This window comes from Eucalyptus grandis, chromosome 4 (genome assembly GCF_016545825.1).
Source record: "Eucalyptus grandis isolate ANBG69807.140 chromosome 4, ASM1654582v1, whole genome shotgun sequence".
Lineage (NCBI taxonomy): Eukaryota > Viridiplantae > Streptophyta > Magnoliopsida > Myrtales > Myrtaceae > Eucalyptus > Eucalyptus grandis.
Window position 1 is genome coordinate 36,023,917 of NC_052615.1, and position 20,359 is coordinate 36,044,275.

General features: G+C 37.4%; 1 protein-coding gene and 1 pseudogene across 3 annotated transcripts in view; one reads left to right on the plus strand and one right to left on the minus strand.

Moving 5' to 3' along the window:
* LOC104442198 (disease resistance protein RUN1) overlaps positions 1 to 20,359 on the minus strand; it is a 56,404-nt gene that overhangs the window by 25,345 nt on the left and 10,700 nt on the right. The window contains exons 9-13 of one of the 3 annotated variants that reach the window (XM_039311623.1): positions 20,039 to 20,179; positions 19,139 to 19,234; positions 18,837 to 19,041; positions 18,207 to 18,429; positions 17,612 to 18,088 (exon numbers count right to left, since the gene is read on the minus strand). The gene's annotated coding sequence lies outside the window, so the exon portion shown is untranslated. Of the gene's footprint in view, positions 1 to 17,611; positions 18,089 to 18,206; positions 18,430 to 18,836; positions 19,042 to 19,138; positions 19,235 to 20,038; positions 20,180 to 20,359 lie in introns of those variants that run through there. The other 2 variants (XM_039311621.1, XM_039311622.1) reach the window with 2 other exon arrangements.
* LOC104442199 lies at positions 14,296 to 15,657 on the plus strand (annotated as a pseudogene).

Below are 20,359 nucleotides of genomic sequence, written 5' to 3' on the forward strand. Positions count from 1 at the left end.
TGGGGCCCACCGATTTGCATCGACTGTTGCATCTCCTTTGCAAAGTGCCTTGAATGAATGATCCGTGTTAAAGCGATGATGCTTTGACATAGCGATGGCATAAAATATTGAGCTCGTAGTTATAATCATTGATAATTGCAAATGACAGATTATTGTTGGGGGCGAGCCGCTCTAATTGGCTCCTTGCACTCGTAGGTCCCCAAAAATTACCGAACGCTGCTCTAGTTTATAAATTTGCACTTATAGGCATCCCAAAAATGACTGGCATCTTGTCTTTCCTCCAATGGATGACTTTTAGAATCGGCGCTACGGACGCAAACATTTTTAATTTTGTATTTTAGGGCTAAATCAGAAGAGTAAGATCAGCAGAGTAAGCAATATGGGTAGGCTCTTATTTAGTGTTATGGTAGAGATAACAAGCATTGATCTTTTTGTTTCTATGGAATGAGAGGTCTTTAAGCAAATCGGCACTTGCAGAGTTTATTAAGTTGCTGATTCTGCACGAATCCAAGGAAGCTCAGTGAATGGACTGAGACAAAAAATTACCTCCGTAAATTACAATCCTTTTTGGCCCCGACGTTAATATTTGCATCTAATAAAAAAGAAAAAGAAAGAAATGAATTTAATAGATGACATTATACTAGCCTATAGACCCATGCTAAAAGAACTCAAGAAATAGATTAAGGTAAACAATTATTCTAGAAGTGTACTTAAAGTCATATGAAAAGTGATTATACGCCCCTTGGACCAAAAGGAAAAAAATTAAATTGGATTAAAGTGAACTTAATCATCACGACGTATGCTCTTGTTGTTGCTCTTGACAAAATTGCGTGTGCGCACAGAGAGAAGAATCGACCCAACCAACACTGCAAAAGAGCGCCCAGGCACTAGGTCACGTTTCATTTTTTCTATTATCAGAGCACGATAAGATGAGCTCTATGCAAAAGAGTACAATTATTGAAGTAGACAGAGGCTCTTCTTGCTTTTTCACCACTGTCGGTGCCATACCATAAAATATCTGTTTGACTAGCGCGTCTGCTTTGCAAAGTGAGTTTCCTCTGTTTTTGTCCGATTCTTCCAGGCCCGGCCGGAGCAAATACGAGGTAGTCCCGAGTTACTCTCTCTTTCCTCTCACTTTCGTTCTGCGCTTTTGGTCATGGGGTAGGGGCTCGACCTGGACGAAATGTACATTCCACGGCACAAGACTGAAAAAATCACCGGTCGCCTTCCAAATTCACCCATATTTTGAGCAAATGCAACAAACATCCTTTCCCAAATTGACGTTTGAACGATTTTGATCCGCACCCATAAGACCAGAACCTCAATTTTCATGCCAAAGCCAGCAACTTCGGGGTGCTGCTAGGCTAACAGTCGGTAACAGCAAATTTTTCCAGCCATGTATCCCAAATTCAGCGTGAGGAGCGACCGAATGGTCAAGTTTGGTCTTTTGTCTTATTTTAGCCCCTTTTTTCTGCTTAAAATTTTAATTTAGGTTGCGTGCAATCGTTTTGCAACACTCATGTTAGAAAGAAGAAAAAAAAAAAACTTAGACACACTTCGGAAGTGTCAAAATAAGACACAGACCCATTTTCTTTACTTGTACGTCTGGGGCTAGGCTCTTAATGACTTGTTAGACATTTTAACGGTTTGGTGAAAATAGATTTAAAATATTAAAATTTAGCTGCGTGCATGACACGCCAGCGGGTGTGACACGGCTGTCACGGTTGTCAAAACGGTGGACCCCACAATAAAATATCTCCGGACGGCCCTCATAAAGTCGTATACTCGCGGCCATTATCTTCACTTTCACTTTAAAATTTTCTGCTAAAATAGAAATATCATTAAATATTAAAAAAAAAAAATTTGCGAAAGTAAACTTTCGGGTGACTTTAGACTCGACTACATATGTCCTCAAGTTTTTTTTTTTTTTCAAATAAGACGTCCTTAAGGTTTTGTGGCCACATTTCCATTTACAAAATTCTAAAAAAACACAACAAAAGTTGAGCTTGATAGATATAATTTACAGCTTTGTAATTCATACTAGACACTCCTTAATTAAATTTCACCTCTATCCAGCATATCAAATTAAGTAGCTAAAAGATGTTTAATGCTTAATTGTCATGTTATCCAGATATATTTGGACAAGATTAAGCTTTGCAAGCATCTACAAAATAAAAACCATACTTTAGTGGTGAGATATACATTTCTCAAACAAACTATTGAGATTAATGTCTCAAATTGAAATGCGATTTATCAAGACCAATCTCAAAGTCGAAACTTTTAATAATTTATGGATGGCCTACAACACTTTTATATTTAACCCAAAACCAAAGCCGAATTTGTTTAAAGATAGAGCTTGATTGATAATTCAAAAAATCTATTAGAGTACCATACATTTCATATGTCCATATTGGGAATATAGAGATACCGTAAATTTTAGGCAACTATTTTAGGCAAATATACCCGGTAGCAGTTCTAACTCAGAAGGTGATGATAGTTGGACATTTTAACTCTAGTTGAACTAGACTTACCATAGTGTAGCTCTCTGAGTGAGATTGAATGCATGTGAACATGTTACTAACTTGCTATAGCATACAATCTAAACACACTGTTGAACTAGACTTCCTGGGCAAAAATTGCATAACTTTCTAAATGAGTTTGGGCACATTTGAAAAAGTTAAGCAAAGTTGAACTAGGCTTTCCGTCAAAAAGGAAAATTACAATCGCCTTGCTTATTTTTTTTTTGGGCCAGCGAATGCAAAAGAGTCAATTAGAGTGGGCCGCTTTGATTGACTCTTTGCACTTGTAGGCCCTGAAGAATGACTGGCATCTTGCTTTTTCCCCAATGGAGACTTTTAGAATTAGTGTTCCAAATGCAATTTTTTTTTATTTTATATGTTTGGGCTAAATCAAAAGACTAAGATCGGCCGAATTAAGCAATGTGGCAGGCTCTTATTGGGTGTTTGGTCGAGATATCAAGCATTGATCTTTTTGTTTATGTGGAATGAAAAGCTTATTCAACAAACTGGCACTTGCAGTGTTTGTTCTTGGAATGAGGTACGTTGCTAAGTTGCTGAGCCTACGCAAATTGAAGGAATCTTCAAGTGGACCGAGATGGAGGTCCTCCATTGCGTAAAGAATGGGTTTGTAGGGCTAGCCAAATGCGATCTATCACGCTTTACTCTTTCTTTCTTTCTCCTTGGTTTTATAAGTCTATTCTCGTGCATAGTAAGATAATAATTTTGCTTCTTTTTTTTTTTTTTTTTTTTTTTCAGAAACAAAAAGCAAAGGAAAGAGAGTTTCCTCATGCAACAGAGGATCTACATCTCGGTCCACTCTAAGATCTTCCTTGGATCCGCGCAGGCTCGACAACTTAACAATGTACCCCATTCTAGGAACAAACATTGCAAGCAAAAAGATCGATGCTTGGTATCTCTACCTAACACCCAATAAAAACTTGTCGAATTGCTTACGCTACGGAAAGATGCTAGTCATTCTTTGGGGGCCTACAAGTGCAAAGGGTCAATTAGAGCGGCCAACTCTAATCGACTTTGTGCGCTTGTTGGCCTCGAAAACATGAGCAGGGCTGCTTTAAATTTTCCTTTTTAATGGAAAGTATAGTTCAAATTACTCAACTTTTTTCAAATGGGCTTAAAGTCATTTAGAAAGCTGTGCAATTTGGCCTGTAAGTCTAGTTCAATAATATGTTCGCTTTCGAAGCTACAGCAAGTTATGAAAATGTTCACATGTGTTCAAACTCATTCAGATAGCTACACTATAGTATATCTAGTTCAACTTGCTTTCTTTTTCTTCTCGAGCAACGGGAAGGCTTCTTCATGTTCTTTCTTTAAGAGAGAGAGAGAGAGAGAGAGAGAGAGAGGAATTCTCCAACTACCAATAACTTCCGAGTTATAATGTAGAAGTAGAACTATCTAATTGTATTGCTTGAAATTTGAAGGTCTCTAGAGTTCTAATATGGACAATTGAAATGTATGATAATTTGACTTATCAATCAAGCAAGTTAATAATTATGAACATGGAAAAAACAATTTAGACTTTCCTTCACTACAACGTTAATAATCCAACTGAAATTTCCACTCATGATATTTATCGTCTTTAAATTCCTACTTATTATTAATTGATATTGGGACTTTCAGATGTGGCATATGCACAGTACATGTTAAGGGAAAAGGTTATTGGGGTTAACTAGTGTATATTATACGAGTTAGGTTTAGGGGAGGGGGAATGCAAATTAATGAAGAACTTCAAAGTTATGAGGGTAAAATAACATTTTCCCTAAATGTAAGAATGAGGTTTCACGTTCATGGAACCTTAAGAGTGTTATGATAATTTATCTAATTGAAAGTGATTTTCCTCATTTTTAAATGATGTAGTTGCATTTAATCATGGTTAATATTTTCTTCCGTACTTGGTTAGGAAAATTTCCTCCAATCATATCTTGATTGGTGTCTAAATTATGAACTGTAAACTTAATTAAATTTAAATGTGAGTGGTCTTCATATTTGTAACCCACCAATTAGAGGCATAGCATGTGATAAGGAAAATATGGCCCATTAGATAGTAATCTATGATGTAAGTATTATGGTGCATGGAGAGAGGACCTCTAAGGAGTTTGTGACAAATTTTAGGATTTCCGGTACACTTGTCATATTATTTCATTAAAGTTCAAAAGTTAAAGAAAATCAAATTGTTGATGTTCTAGCACAAGAAAAGAAAGTAATATTTTTGGAGCTTAGAATTAAGCTCATAAAAATCTATTTTGTCTGTTGTATAGATCTAAAATAGATATAGTGAATCTAATTTGTTAGATAAATTTAAAGTAATGCTCCAAAGCACTTTCATTGAGTGGCCACTATTTTAGATTCACCGCATCTATTTTAGATCATACATTAGACACTATTTATTTTATAAGCTTTATTCTAAGCTCTAAAAAATAATGGTTTCTTTTTGTGCGGGAGGACATCCGCGATTTGCTTTTCATTAACTTATTAATTTTAAGAAAAATAATAAATTTAGGACGCCAAAAGTAATAAATTTGATTATCGAACACCGATGTTCTTACTTCTTCTTTTTTTCAACTTTTGGCCCAAATGTTATCAATACTATTGGCTTTGCAGTTTTTTTTTTTTTTTTTTTTAATATTAGACAACTTATTATAATGATAAATAGTTTAATTATGGGATCTCTTGTTATGCTTGTCTTTAATTTTTCTTGAGGCTATCTGCAATTTTTAAAAGGAAGCTAGCAACACAAAATATGACAGTTGAGAAATTAAGAAAAAAGGAGGAAAAAAAGAAAAGCAAAGTGAGTTAGGTGTCGATAAAGGCACATCAACTCCTCAGAGGCTCCCTCTCCAAGCACCAAAATACTTACATTACAAAATATTGTCTAATAGGCCATGTTTTCCTTATTCCACGTCATACTTCTGATTGATGGGTTACAAGTTTGCAAAATATTCATATTTAATTTTACTTAAATTTACTGTTCATAACTTGGACACCTATCAAAGGTATGGTTAAGAATCATAAATGAAGAACTAGAGATTTGTTAAAGTGACCATTAAAAGCAAATAGCTGTGTAAAATTTCTATGTGAATGTGCTATGTGACTCAGCCTCATGTGAGGTTTACCCACTTTATATGTTTGTGCGCTTGCGCTTTGATGGCGTCAACGGGTACTTTAGGCAATTACAAAGTTTTCTAGCCACAAATGCAGGCTTCTATAGCCTCGCATAGCTCCCAACACATGAGACTTAGCTGGAGTTATTTTCAAGCAATGCATTATGCACATTTAGTTTGTCAGATGAGATCAATAACCTATGAGGAAATAAGGAGATATTAATCCATTTCAGGAATCATGAGTAATTTGAGCTCTAGGGCGATTTTCGCGCAACCTATAGATATATATATATATATATATATATATATATATATATATATGCATATGTGTGTGTATTTGCTAATAATATTTCTTATATGATTCTTGATGTATTTGATATTTGATATTTATATATTTATTGACTTACATACTGGAGAAGGAAGAAAAGCAAATAAGAAGAAGGGACTGGTGCCATGAGACAAATTCGACCAGCTTTGAGCAAATTAAATGATCCTCTGTTGGAACGGTGGAGTTTGAACAGGTAATGCCGTGTCTCCGTCCAATTCTTCTATAATTTCCTGTTTCAATTTTGTTCAACTTGAATTTGTGACCTTTATTCCACGGCAAGTTTAACATAGTTATTGTCTCAAATGGATTACGTCTTCCCGAAGGCACAAGTTCAAGACGTGGAAAAGCTCGAGAAATTCAATGCTTTCAACCACAGGAGATGGAGCACGAAGATGTGCTGCCAATTGATTGTTGCACAGTTTGGCTATGCTCTAAGAACTACATGTACGAGATGAATCTTCCAATAGGGAACTCATCGAGGTCCAAAGAAGCGAATGGAAAATGACCGAAACAGCCTATTCATGATCCACGACGCAATGGACAACCCTCTTTTCAACATCCTCAAATGAATCGACGGCTGATGATGTTTGGAAAGGCGTCCGATAGAGGCACGTAAATGAGAACACTAGTAACATCTTTATTGGTTAACAAGTACCTCGATTATAAAATGATCATTCTATGCCTATCACCGATGAAGTCAACGAATTGAGAGATATTGTAACTGCGTATGCAGATGTGGATGAATCAATCTCCAAGACCTTTCTCGTTTCTATTATTGTTGGTAAACTTCCATCTCCATGGAAAGACTGCCAAAAGCTTTTAAGCATTAGAAAGAGTCTTTTGAGTTTGGATCGATCGCTTCAATGCATTTAAGTTGAAAGTGAAAGTTAGGCCAGAAATCATGATGTATTTGAAAACCAAGCCAAAAGTGAACAAAGTTCATGATGTTGAGGAACCCGCATCTAGTAATTTTAGTGAATTTTTGAACGAGACTTGCTTTCGGAGTGGCAAAATGGATCATGGGGCTCCCTTTTGCTATGACGAAAGAAGAATGAAGCCAATTTGGCGGAGGACAATGACGTGGTTGCGATGATCATGGGGGTTCTCATGGCGAACGATGATGAAGGTTGGTGGATTGACTCCAGCGAAACTTGCAATGTTATTCCCCACAAGATGAAAAATATTTACGCTCTCTCGGACAACCCTGTCAATGAGTCGCCTGATCTGTCAATATTAGGTTACCAAAAGTTAAGTTTCGTGCGAGTATTCTATCCCAAAGACAATGAAGGAATTCAAGAAGTTTGATACAAGATTACGTGTGCGTGTATGCCCTGTGAAGAGATGACATGTTTCCAGGAGCACATAATAGCACGAGGCAACAACTCCATCAATGATTTAGTGCATGGTACCGACTTAAATTGATATCTATTTGTAAGATTTAAGAGGATTTCACTTCTTGCAAATTGAGCTATTTGGTACTGGCAAAGTGAAAGATAGAAAAAAGAAAAAGAAAAAAAAAAAAAGACAGTTCTATGATTTTCTTTGATACTTAACTTAATTTGATAAATTAGTAAATGTAGATTTTTGACATCCCAACATGTCGTTTATTCTGATTTCGCTCAACATAACATCGCCAAATTAATAGGTATAAATTCCCTCTTGAATGTGAAGAAGAACTCATCCATTTCCGATGGAATCAAGTGAGAGAAGGGAGAATTAAACTTAATTGATTTGGTATGATATTAAGGAATGAAAAGTCGAATTCATGATAATTGAAGGTACTTTATTAGAGGAGAAAATAGTAATTCCATCAAAAGAATAATTTCATGATTACAAAATATTTCCTACAACCCAGTTAGACAAAATTCCTTTCCACTTATACTGTTGATTGGTGGGTTACAAGCACAGATCTCAAAATTCAATTTTGATTAAATTTATATGCAGCTCACGTCCATAATTTATAACCCACCAATAAGAGGTATGGTTGAAGAAAATTCTGCCTTTATAAAATTGGCTCGTTTTGTGTATCAAATGTTGCATTGGTCTTTGATGGGTGGGCTTAAACGACCAACAAAAATTTGATAAATGCAAACTTTGCAAATCAATTTTGCTGACTACCCTTTGAGATCAATAATCGTAACATCATCTCTTTGACGTAGACGAACTTAGAAACGACGGCATGGCAAAAAAGCTGCTGCAATATAGGGATGCTGTACAATATTGTGTAGACCGAAAGAGAACTTCCCACGCAGGAACCTTGTAAGCAGCCGTTGCTGCTGCTATCCATTATGTTGAGTACGGTCGACTGATTCGGTTTTGGAGTTTGTGGTGGTGCTGTTGCAACCTGATGACAGTGGCCGTGGAGGAGCAGAGCAAAGTCAGCTGCTATGGAGTGCGGAAGAAGAAGAAAGACCAAAGCGCAAAAAGAACAAATATGTGACAGGCTGAGTTTAAAAAGAACGTGCGACATTTTCACCTAGTTAGACTTGTAATGCATTGCTAATAATTTTGTGACATGGTGCAGAAATCTCTCATAGAGCGAAATTTAATATGTTGAGACTTATTAGGTAAAGATAAGTTTAGGTATCTAATGAATAAAAGTCCAAGCATTTGCAACATCGTTATCTGAAAAATGACAGCAAGCGTACATGTTGTCCATCATAAACGAAATCAAGCTCACGAAGTTACCTTTTCTATTTCTTACATATGAAAAATCAAGCTCACCAAATTTTTCAATGAATGGATCATAAGAAAGTTTTTTTATTGGTCGGGTCATTAACATATAAATCAGTAATAGCAAATATGTCCAGAAGGGTGATGGATAGAGGTCCCCAGGGTGGGTTTTTTTTTCTGGGGGGTGGAGAAAAACGCAGTTAGCCGAGGAAGACCAGAAGGTAAAAGGAAAACCTAACAAGCCAGGTTCTAAGAGTAAGTCGGAGCAAGAAAATTTCGAAAGCTAAGTTAATTCGGGCTTGTTCCAAGAGATGTACCAAGTGATGTTTTAGCCTCAGGTACCACTGATATAATTTAGTATCCAAAACTGGAAAAAGTCCTAAATCTACGGCTTCTCTTCGACCAAACGTATACTAGAATGAAATCCTGGTGAATGAGAAGGATCTCTTGAGAAGACTGGGAAAGCACTGATCATAAGATGAGGAACATGAAGAGATTTCAAGTAAGGAAGAAGAATAACCCTATCAGAGCCATCCTCGGGGTTGTCCAAAAATTGAAGAAGAGAGCTTGCCTTGCTCTTCCAACTCCTGAAGACCATCGAAGCCAACAATGTACGGCACTGGACGAGAGTTGAAGAAACTGAGAGCTTTGACAGTAGGTACTGTTGGAGTTGGAGGAAAAGAGAGAGCTATGGCTGAAATCTGGAATTTGAAACGAGAAAAATTTGGGAGAAGAGGTTGAAGACGATGGAGTATGCAAAAGACGAAGATGGAAAGGTGAAATCTATGCTCTGATGTCGAGGATGCGATCAACGTCCTCTTCTTTGTCATGGAAGCTGCTTTGCTTGCCGAAATATATTACCTAGCATCCCTTCACTCATTTCATGATCACCCCTTTCTTCTTTAATTCTTTTTTTTTTCCTGCTGTTTGTCTTTGTCTGTTCTTGTTCCGTTGCAACAAATGGGAAAAAGAAAAGAGAATACTGTAAAGCGCCCCTGTTTTCCTTTCCTGCAGAATTGGAAGAGTAATGGACACTGACTATGGAATTCCATTATAATTCCATAAACAAGAACCTATATTGGCCATGGACGTCAAAATTCAAGACCCGTGTACAAGTTTAGAATGCCAAATAATGTGAATTAAACAAACTACACTGTACTTCGGTACTTAATTAACTAATGCTAACAATCTCATGATGTGGACAAACGAATTTGATTTTACTATAAGGGCGTCCAGAAAAGACATTTGAATCGTCGACAAACAGCTTTTTGACATCTAGTCAGCAACTGTTCTAGCTTCCAAATACGTTCTCTCTTGAACAAAATAATTTCGAATGGAAATCGTTGAATATTGACTTAGTTCATGCCCAGCCTTGATACTCCGCATGTACGCCCTCGGTTTCTAATGTTAAGATGTTCATAAGGAACTCGCTGTCAAGTGTCAATCTTACAAATCAGGAGTTGGATATATTATTCCATAATCTCATGCTTTTTGAATTGTCAAGAACAATTTTAACAAGTTGCCACCTTTATAAATTGCATCCATTCAACAAGCTGCTTCAGAAACTGAAAAAACTATCACTATAAACGCACATCTCGTGTCAATCATCGCTAATATTTTTGTCACATGGTGCATAAGTCTCTCAATGAGCAAAATTTAGAACGTTGAGATACTTGTTAGGCAAAGATAAGTTTAGGTGTCATGATGAATAAAAGTTCAAGCAATTGCAATGTCATTATCTAAAAAATGATGGGCAAGTGAATACGTTATCCATTATGAACGATATCAAGCTCACAAGATTACCTTTTCTATTTCCTACATATGAAAATCAAGAGCACGAAATTTTTCGATTAATGGATCATGAGACCTCTATCTCATGAGCCTTCGCACGCTAAGGAGAGAAACCAGTAGTGGCAAATATGTCGAGGAGGGTGATCCATAGAGGCCCAATTAGCAGAGGAAGACCAGAAGGTAAAAGGAAAACCTAACGAGCCAGGTTCCAGGATTAAGTTCGAAGCAAGAAAATTCCAAAGCTAGGTCGATTCGGGCTCCTTCCCGGAGATGTATCATGTGAGGTTTTAGCCTCAGGTACCACTGACAGAATTTAGAGTCCAGAACTGGAACAAGACCTAAATCTACAACTTTTCTTCGACCAAATATTTGCTAGAATGGAATCCTGGTGAATGGAAAGGATCTCTTGAGACTGACTGGGAAAGCACTGATCATAAGATGAGGAACATGAAGAGATTTGAAGTAAGGAAGAAGAATAACCTGATCAGAGCCATCCTCGGGGTCGTCCCAAAATTGAAGAGAGAGATTGCCTTTCTCTTCCAACTCCTGAAGACCATCGAAGCCAACAATGTACGTCTCGGGACAATAGTTGAATAAACTGGGAGCGTTGACAGTTGGGGCCGTTGGAGTTGGAGGAGAGAGAGAACTATGGTTGAAATCTGGAATTTGAAATGAGAAAAGTTTTCCAGCATAGGTTGAAGAAGATGGATTATGCAAAAGGTGAATATACGAAGTCGAGGATGCCATGGACGTCCTCTCTCTTGTCATGGAAGCAGCTTTGCTTGCCAAACGATACCTCCACGGGCCTGAATCTCTGTCCACGTTCAATGATTATATTACCTCCATATCTTCACTCACTTCATGACCACCCCTTTCTTCTTTGATTATTTTTTTTAATCTTTTGGTGGGTTAGTTTAGTGTTAAGTAAATTTTCTCAGCCGTCGAGGGGGATTCTTGTTCGTGATTCTGTTCAAATAGTACGAGTGTAAAGGGAAGTTTCAGTAGAAGTTCTCGAGAAGCTAGAGCTGAAGAAGCACCCTTAATTGGCTAGTCGTATAAATTTAGGCGTATACTTTTATGTGATTCTACTATTTGAATTCCGCAAAATGCTTTACTGGGGCAGTTGCAAGTTCTTGGAGGCATAGGAGAACTGTTAAAGTTTCCCTCAGTGAGCTAGTTTGTATGTGGGTAATCTTAATTTTCGTCAGAAAGTGACTGCTATCGCACAGCCGGGGGAGAGAGAGAATTCAACATGGAATTGAGAGAAATGTCATCAGTTTCCCAGCCCATCATTCAATAATTAACTGCAATCTCAGTAACTATGACAAATCAATATTTTCTTCTTCTTTTTTTCCGATGCGGCTTGTTTATGAGAGTCACGACCATCATAAAAGTTTCAGCGATATTGCTAAGTCTTGTCTACTTAGAAAGATGAATTGAGCGCCCACCATTACCAATTGACAACCGTAGGAAATGTGAAAAATATGATGCCTTTGACTGGCCACTTCTCCAATTGTATGGAAAGGTCTAGGCTTGAGCTAGGGAAAAATGGAGTATTTGCTAATAAAATTATATGCAAGTGAAAAGACTTCTTTTTCTGTTTTCTGTTTTCAACTTGTACGAGAAACTTTTGGGGTAAGCATGTGGAAAGATATGAGTACCTAAAAGTTCAAATAGACATTAGAAGGAAATATTTTAGAAGATGTTGTATTGGATCGAGCGAATGGATTATTTTTACTCGAAAGCAAGTGCGTAGTAGAACACAAAAAAGGACCAAATTCAAAGTTAAGTTTACTGAACTTCCACTTGGTATTTCGCTTTTTTCCCCCATTATAGCATTTTTCAGTACATCCCTCGTCAAAAGGTAACCAAGATTGAATTAGTACTATTAGGATGAATGACCTGACAAATGTTCCCATATGGTATTGTTCCTTTCTCTATCAATTTTGTGATTTGATGGGTCTTCGAAGTTGCGTGACAAAAGATGATCGATCATAACAGGGCCCATTGCATTCCTTTCATCAGTATTTATTTAGTGTTGATGCAGCCCGTTCCTGGGCATTCGGGTGAGGACTTTGTCATTAATGATATTTCTATTAGAATTATCCTAGTTGGCTGATGTGTACGTGTCATATCCATAAGAAGGCTTAAGCCATCTTTCATTGCACTCCTTGTGAATGGGTTGCCATAGATTTTGGTTCATATCATTGTGGGTCTTTATTGGGTGGTGGAAGCTTCAGTTTGGGAAGAAGGATTATTATATGTGCTGGAAGGAAAAACATTGTACAGAGAGGATAAGAAGCCATTTAATTAGTTTCAACTTAGGGTTTGAAAAACCTTTTCTGCATCAAATGCCTTTATGCTTGCCCTATGAGATGTAGTTGGGTTAAATTGAACATACAAGTGCGAGAATTTGTTTACATTTAACTACTCCTTTTCTCCGACCAAAAAAAAAAAAAACTACTCCTTTTCAGTTTAGGTTTTTAGGACCTTTTCAGCATCCATTGAGAATAGGAGAGATTTTTTGGTCAAAGTGGAACCGTACATTCCGTATTGTCATTGCTTTAAATTTCCAAATATACAGAACCTCAAGAAAGCATGTTTGAATAGGCCATCACTTCCTTAAATTGTGGGGGTTTATTCAAGGAGTAAACTGTGCACACGGAAGCCCATGTTAATTAAAATTTAGGCTGCTGTTCCTATAGAATTTTGACTATTGTTTTCCACATTTTTTTCCTCATGTGTAATGAAAGAATTTGAAGTTTATTGGGAAAGTTTGTCATTTTACTGCAGAGACTGCTATCTTGGGTGTCATAACTGCCGTCAATGAACACATAATTGATACCGCCGCATCTCAGATCCACACTCGTCATCTTGAGCCTTCTACATTTCCTTATTCGTTATGCATATCTGCATTGAAGGACTTGGAAACACTTGTTGAAGTCGTCGCACAACATTACTATGGTGATACCAAGAACTAGGTTGCACGGACACTCTCTGGGACCCTTCGTGTCATGTCCGACACTCCGACACGCTCCGACACGCTTCGACACGCTCCGACACGCGGTCAACGCATATCGGAAAATTCGACACGTGGTCAACTACCTTCGACACGCTTCGACACGTGAGTCGAAATTCCGACACATGACTTCAACACGCACGAGTTATTTTTATAAATTTTCAAAACTTTTGGGGTTTAAATATAAATATGTAAAAAAATAAAAAATAATAATAAAAGCTAAAACAAATTTCTAATACTCATTTGAAGATGTTAGGTTCTTGAAATTGCAAATTTTTCACTTGATGAGCCGGAGAGTTTTTTTTTTTTTTTTTTTTTTTCAGAAGAAGTAGATAATGTGGATGAATGACTTTTGTTATATTTGATGATGGAATGTTGATTTTTTTCTTATTGTTAAATTTTAAATTTAATAATGAAATGTGGATTACTTGTTTTTCCTCCAAGTTTTATAGATTATTACAATGAAATGTAGTTGAATTTGTCAAATTAAAATAATGAATGATATTAACAAATGTATTATTAATGTTTTTAGTATAGATTAATTCTAGGCTCTTTTTATTTTTATTATTTAGTTATTTATGCATTTATATATTAAAATGTTTATTTAATATATAACGTGTCGGAATGTGTCGAAATTCTCTACTTTTGAGAAATAACGTGTCGGCGTGTCGTGTCGTGTCGCGTCGCGTGTCGCGTGTCCGTGTCGGTGCAACTTAGACCAAGAAGTGGAACTTCATTGCAGCTACAGAGGCTATTAAGTGAGTTTAGATGATGTTGGCTGAATTTTCATGTAGCCATAGTTTGTGTAGTTTCCTGATGTTCTGGTAGTCTGTTTGAACCAGGTTTTGGTTAGGTTAGCCATGTTTAGGAATGGTGGCTATAAGATGCTTCTACAGGGCGGAGAGATTCTAAATTCTGAGAAGGCATCAGAAGTTTCCTCCTCACAGTCCAGACCTGGAGATTCCAGAAAACCTGGATTTTATAGTGGGCCTGGTTCTTTCAGGAACGGCTTTGGGCAGAATGGGTGGAGTCTGGAAGGAAGAGCACTGTCAGCGTTAAGCAGATTTGGAGAGAATGCTAGAATGGTTTCTGACCCACTGTGGTTGCGCAGGGTGCAGCAATAGAATGCTATTATGGAATCTCTTGGTAGGCATGCCAGGAGGTTGTTAGTTGAACCTTGGTAAAGTTGTATGATGTACTTTTGCTGATACATTTTTGTTTTATGACAGCTCCAAAGGCAGAGAAATCAACATTGTCATCTACTTTGTCCGAGAGGGGTGTTCATGGATCTTTATTTCTCATGGGGGAGATCCTATTTATTGCAAGGCCACTAATCTATGTTTTGTTTATTAGAAAGTATGGAACTCAGTCCTGGACTCCTTGGTTTCTTTCACTGGCCATGGATGTGGTTGGCGTTGGCATCTTTCCTCAAGTTACTTTGTCTGGGTGGGGTAGTAAAACCATAAGTTCAAGTACACCACTTCAGAAAAAGATGAGGTTAGAGTCTGTAGTTATGTATTCGTTCATTTGAATTTGTCCATTTAGCATGCATGCCCTGGCTTACATCACAATGCTTTTGGACTGGCCTTACTTCAGCCATCTAATGTCCAGATTAATGATTCTCTCAAGATTTGTCAACTTGTGTTCTTTTTCCCTGTTAAGTAGTTGAAAAGAAGAAAGCTACTCTGGGCACTCTACCTCATGAGAGATCCATTTTTTAGCAAATACACAAGGTATACTTATAGCTACTAGAAATTATATCCAGGGCGAAGTTTACATTTCTGGGATGAATCTCCTCATGGAAAACCACGTTCCTTCTCTGATATTTCAGGGAAAGGCTCGACAAAGCAGAGAAATTGTTGGAACCTGTTCCCCTTGTTGGGGCTCTTACAGGTGTTCATTTGTGTCCATTTTGCTTCTACTTTTCACGTTGGCTAAGATAAGGCTACTTATTATGTTTACTCATGCAGCGAAAGTCATAGAGCTGATTGTGGGAGCTCAAACACGGTATACATACATGTCGGGCTCATAAGAGTGAAGCCTTAGATAGCCGTGCTACACTTTGAGCCGCCACACCCACCAGAAACAGAATACAAGGACTGTATCCACTATCCTTGTGAGTTACTAGAAGTTGAGGGACGATGTCTTGGCGACGAAGATTGACAGTTTGATGTTTTTGGAAAATAACGCAATAACTGGTGAGTTCTGCTGCAGATCTCCAATTGTACACTGGTTTCTTGGTTTTGTTGGAAATAGATTTTGCTTCTAGCTTGGATTGCATCTGGGAGTAAGTTCTCATTGTGCAGACTTCACTTCAGAGTTGGGTTCGATCATGTTCAATTTTCTTGGGGGGTTTGAGGAAGAAAATCTTGTAACCCCTTTATGCCGTCCACTAATTCTTCTTCCCTTTCGTTTCTTTCCTTGTTTATTTTTAAGCCAAGCCCTTTGTTTAGATCCCTACGTACAGAAGAATATTGCAGTCTGTTTGATAATGGAGTGACATCGTTTCTTCGGTTCAGATGAAAGAAACCTTTAGATTTGAGTAAGTGGATTTTGTTCTATTATTGATCAGAGTTTGTCTATCTTCTCACTACTTATTAACATCTCAAAGAGTCCACACAACACTTCCCATGCGTGTTAAAAGACTTAGAAGTCACAGGGTTCTATGATGTCTGGAGGGATTGATTCTCCATCATAAAAATCTTGTATCCTAGCGTATTTTATCGTACTTTCTATTGAAGTGTCGTACCACACAAATATTTTAAAGTTTTTCAATGAACAATTGAGATTCGTTCTTTTGCCATCCTATGGTTAAGATCCTCTGGGATTCGTGTAAGTGCCAAGGTGTTATATTCACTTTCTCCTCTTACACGCATCAAGTACATATATTAAATTGAGCCTGAATACCGACGATGACAAGATTTGTGTAAGTCTCGTGTAGGTCTCCCAGATCTGATGGTCTGGAATTGGAGTTAAGGTCATGTGTCTATATGTTGGGTTACTGAACGTTAGCGATAGAAAAATGGGTAGGAAATCAATGACGTCTCACTTGGTCATTATCAAATTCATAAGCAAGGGGAAAAATTAGGATAATAATACAAATAGTGTATGAATTTTAACTCGATGTATAATGTTATTCCAGACTTTTAATTTATTTAATGTCAGTCTAGTCCTCGCTGGTTATCTTATATGGTACATTGTTAAGTCATGACTTTAAACATGCAAATATTTATGACTAAATTGATAAAAATGAAAAATTTAGAACTAAATTGGAATATATAGGATTGATTGGATAATTTTCTTTTTGGGGGAGAGACTCTGCGATGGCCTCGATGCTTGTTGCATGAAGCATGACGCTTGCATTCAAGCCAAAACAATGAGTTTCGACATCAATATATCCAGCTTGTTCTTCATCAAATTGCTTAATATGACTAGTTGTTGGCCCCTGCATTAGCATGGACATTTTATGAGGATGAATGTGGGACAGTTTTTCACTGGCGAACGATATCTTTACACGTCTATAGACTCTATACATGCATGGATGTATATTCATGATAAAGTGTATGGCGGAGTGGATTAAGAGAAAATGGCGTAAGGGACTAATGGGTCAAATGAAAGAATAGACACTAATGGCTATTGGTTTCGCAATTTCACTAAACCTTCTCATCATTCACAAGCCAACTTTAATTACGGTCATTCTCATCAACTCTTTCAGAACAACATCACAAATATTTTGGCTTGTCAAATGGATGAAGGGATGGCAATGATGAAGAAATTATATTGCGTGATGGTTTAACTTGATCTTTTATTCATAAACAGGTTGTATCGCCCACATAAATATATCGAAATCTGTAGGGGTGAGCGGTTCCCGGTTCCTTACAAGTTCCGTCTAAAACTTTGAGCCAACCCTCGGGTACAGGTTCCTCATATTTTGGAACCTGAAACCTACCAATCAGAACCAATAACCTTAAACCTACCATGTCACAGTTTCCAGGGTCAGTTCCAGGTTCTATGTCACATTTTTAGATCTGAACTATAACAAAGAAGGAAAGACACAAACCAAAGCTTCTATGTCAGCTCAAGCCAAGATCAGAAAAACGATGGCAACTTAGCGACTTTTGTTGTGACAAACACAAGAAAATCACTGATGCAAACAACAAACTTCGACCAAGCATGAGTTCTCTTTGTTATTAGGCTCTGAATTCTGTTTTGGTGTCTCAGGACTCGTTGCTCGGTAAAACAAAATGATCAGATAAAACTCCATAGAAACAATAGTTGGCTGTTGGTGTATTTCCCTAAGCATTAATTTATAAGTTATGGCGTACTTTTGATAGATTTGGGTATGATGACTTCTCGTATCAGTGGTGATTTCTCAAAAGTGGAACTGATAGCTGCCATAACTGAAGATTTGGAAGCTAGTTTCGTTGAATCAAGGGTGACAGACTTTGGAAAGATCTTCCTGACAACTGGTGGTTGAGTTGAGAGATTTCTTGCATTTGGATTCTCGAAATTAGCAACTGGTGCATTGAAAGAGGAGACCTGCCCCTTGAATGGTTTGCCTTTCCTCATTATCAATTGCAAGAGTATTCACCATGCGCAGTACTTTTGTACTTGTGGCAGAAAAATCACCATGACCCAGCTGCAGAAAAGGAAAACATGTTTTTAGTCAAGTGAAGCAATAAACAAATATAAAAAAGAAATGTAAAAAGAAATATAAAAAAGAATGAAGCAAAAATGAGTCCCAAAGTGAGCATTACTGTGTAATAGTTATGTGAAGGCTTTCATCGAGTCAAACCAGATCTTTGATCATAAAAGATGAAGCAACACATCTTTAGATTCCTCCAGGGATACAACATTTGTATTGGTGGAAGCATAACCACTGCCTAAAGGCAAAGCAATTGCCTGATGGGAAGACACTTTTCCTTTTTTTGGCCCCATAAAAGATGCCAGGACATATTTCCTCATTTTTGCACTCGGTATCTACGTAGGTCACAGAAATGTCCACAACAATTGCACGATGTTAAATTCACATCCATTATTATTTTATGCAGGTTCAAGGCTATCATGGGTGAGGCTAGCATGAACCAAAAGCTACTTCATCACAGAAATCTCACTGTTTCTAATAGATACATCAAATCAAGATGCACGTGCAACCTGTGTAAGCATATAGACCTATTAAAGATGAAGACGCCAGTCTTATGCACACAAAACCACAGAGCAAACAGCAGCAGTATTAACCACAAAAAACAAATGGTGTGATTGCCCAGATCACAGATCATTTGGCAACCTATAGACCTTTTAGCATAGCCAGATACTTCACTCTAATAAGGAAAAGAGTTGAGCCAACAGAAAATGATGCGAATTTGCAAACTCTTAAAAGACCTTACCTTTGACTCCAAAAGAGAAATTTCTGATCTAAGCCGATCACTCTCCCTTTCCAGTGATTTTATCCTTCTTGCTTCATTATTTAGCCTCTCATTTAGTAACTTAATCTCCTCCCGTTGCCGATTATTAGCTTCCTTTTTGCTCATTTAAACTGCTCTCCATTTCTTTGATACAGCATTCCTTCTTGGCAAGAGACAACTGCAACTCCTGTTCCATATAAACACAGAGGATTGTCAGGATATGTGGCAATAGCATTAAAATGAGGGACAAAGATGACGGTGAACCGCAGATTGCAGAAGTTTACATTTGCCACTTTACTCCCAGTTTCAGCTTTCTCTGGCTTCTTCAGCTCATTGACAAGAGTTTGATATTTATCCCGCTCCTCAGTGATCACTGAAAGCTGTGAAAGAAAAGCAATATCTACTCAAGGGGCACAGAACATGTCTATATGGGGAGCAGAGAATGACCAGAAAGTGAAAATAGGAAATAACACAAAATGATCTAAATATGACAATAAGGTCATGTAACCGCAAGATAACTTGCAAACCACCTCCAATAATCTGATTTATGAAATCTCATCAGATACTGAAAAACACATTGAAAGTAGATAAACCGTTCTCGTAGACCTTCATCGCAGCCAACTTATGAATATCCAATGGAGCAGGAAAAGGTAAAGCAACAATACAAACCAAACCTTCAAGCATCAACTTAAGAACATCAAAAAAAAAAAAAAAATATATATATATATATATAAGAAAGAATCTACTCTGCATCTAACCATATAAGGCTTCTGTTTCCAGAATAGCACCTGTTACATCAAATTTGATCTTGACATTCTGTTTCTCTATTTCCCTTCACGGTGCTAAGATGAGCATCATAATCAGTCAAGGCAGGTGCATATTGTTTACTTTATGATGCGGATTTCCCAACATTTGGCTATCATTAGCATTTACAAGTCTTGGGCCATGTATAATTTCATTCTGTTTATGCAGAAACATTCTGCCACATACAGGCTCTATTACGGTTGGTGTTCATCATCTTTTATGAACCATAAACAATGATTTTTAATTTACAACTCAAAAATTGCTCATGCAGCAAAGGCTTTCAATTATGGACCTAAACACATGAGCAGAACAGAAGAACATGTAAAAATACATGGGACTCAAAATACCATGCCACCTCTATGCCTCAAGTTGAACCATACCTCTCCAATGGTTAAAGCATGCATTTTCATCTTGGAGTCAACTTGTTTTGCCACCCAGACAAAGATTGCTGAGTGACAATCCAGGACAAATATATCTTCGGCCATCAAATCATTCTGACTAAAATTGTGTATTTCTGTCACCTGCAATAACAATATCAGAATGGCTGTCTAAGTAAGGACCTCAATAACATGCTAGCACAACAAGTAAGAATATATGCAAGCATCTTAAAGCAGTGGCAATTGAAAACAAAGGAAGACATTAGTAAAATGAGCAGAATACTCTGAGATGCCTCAGTTTTAGGATACAGCAGAATAGAGGCA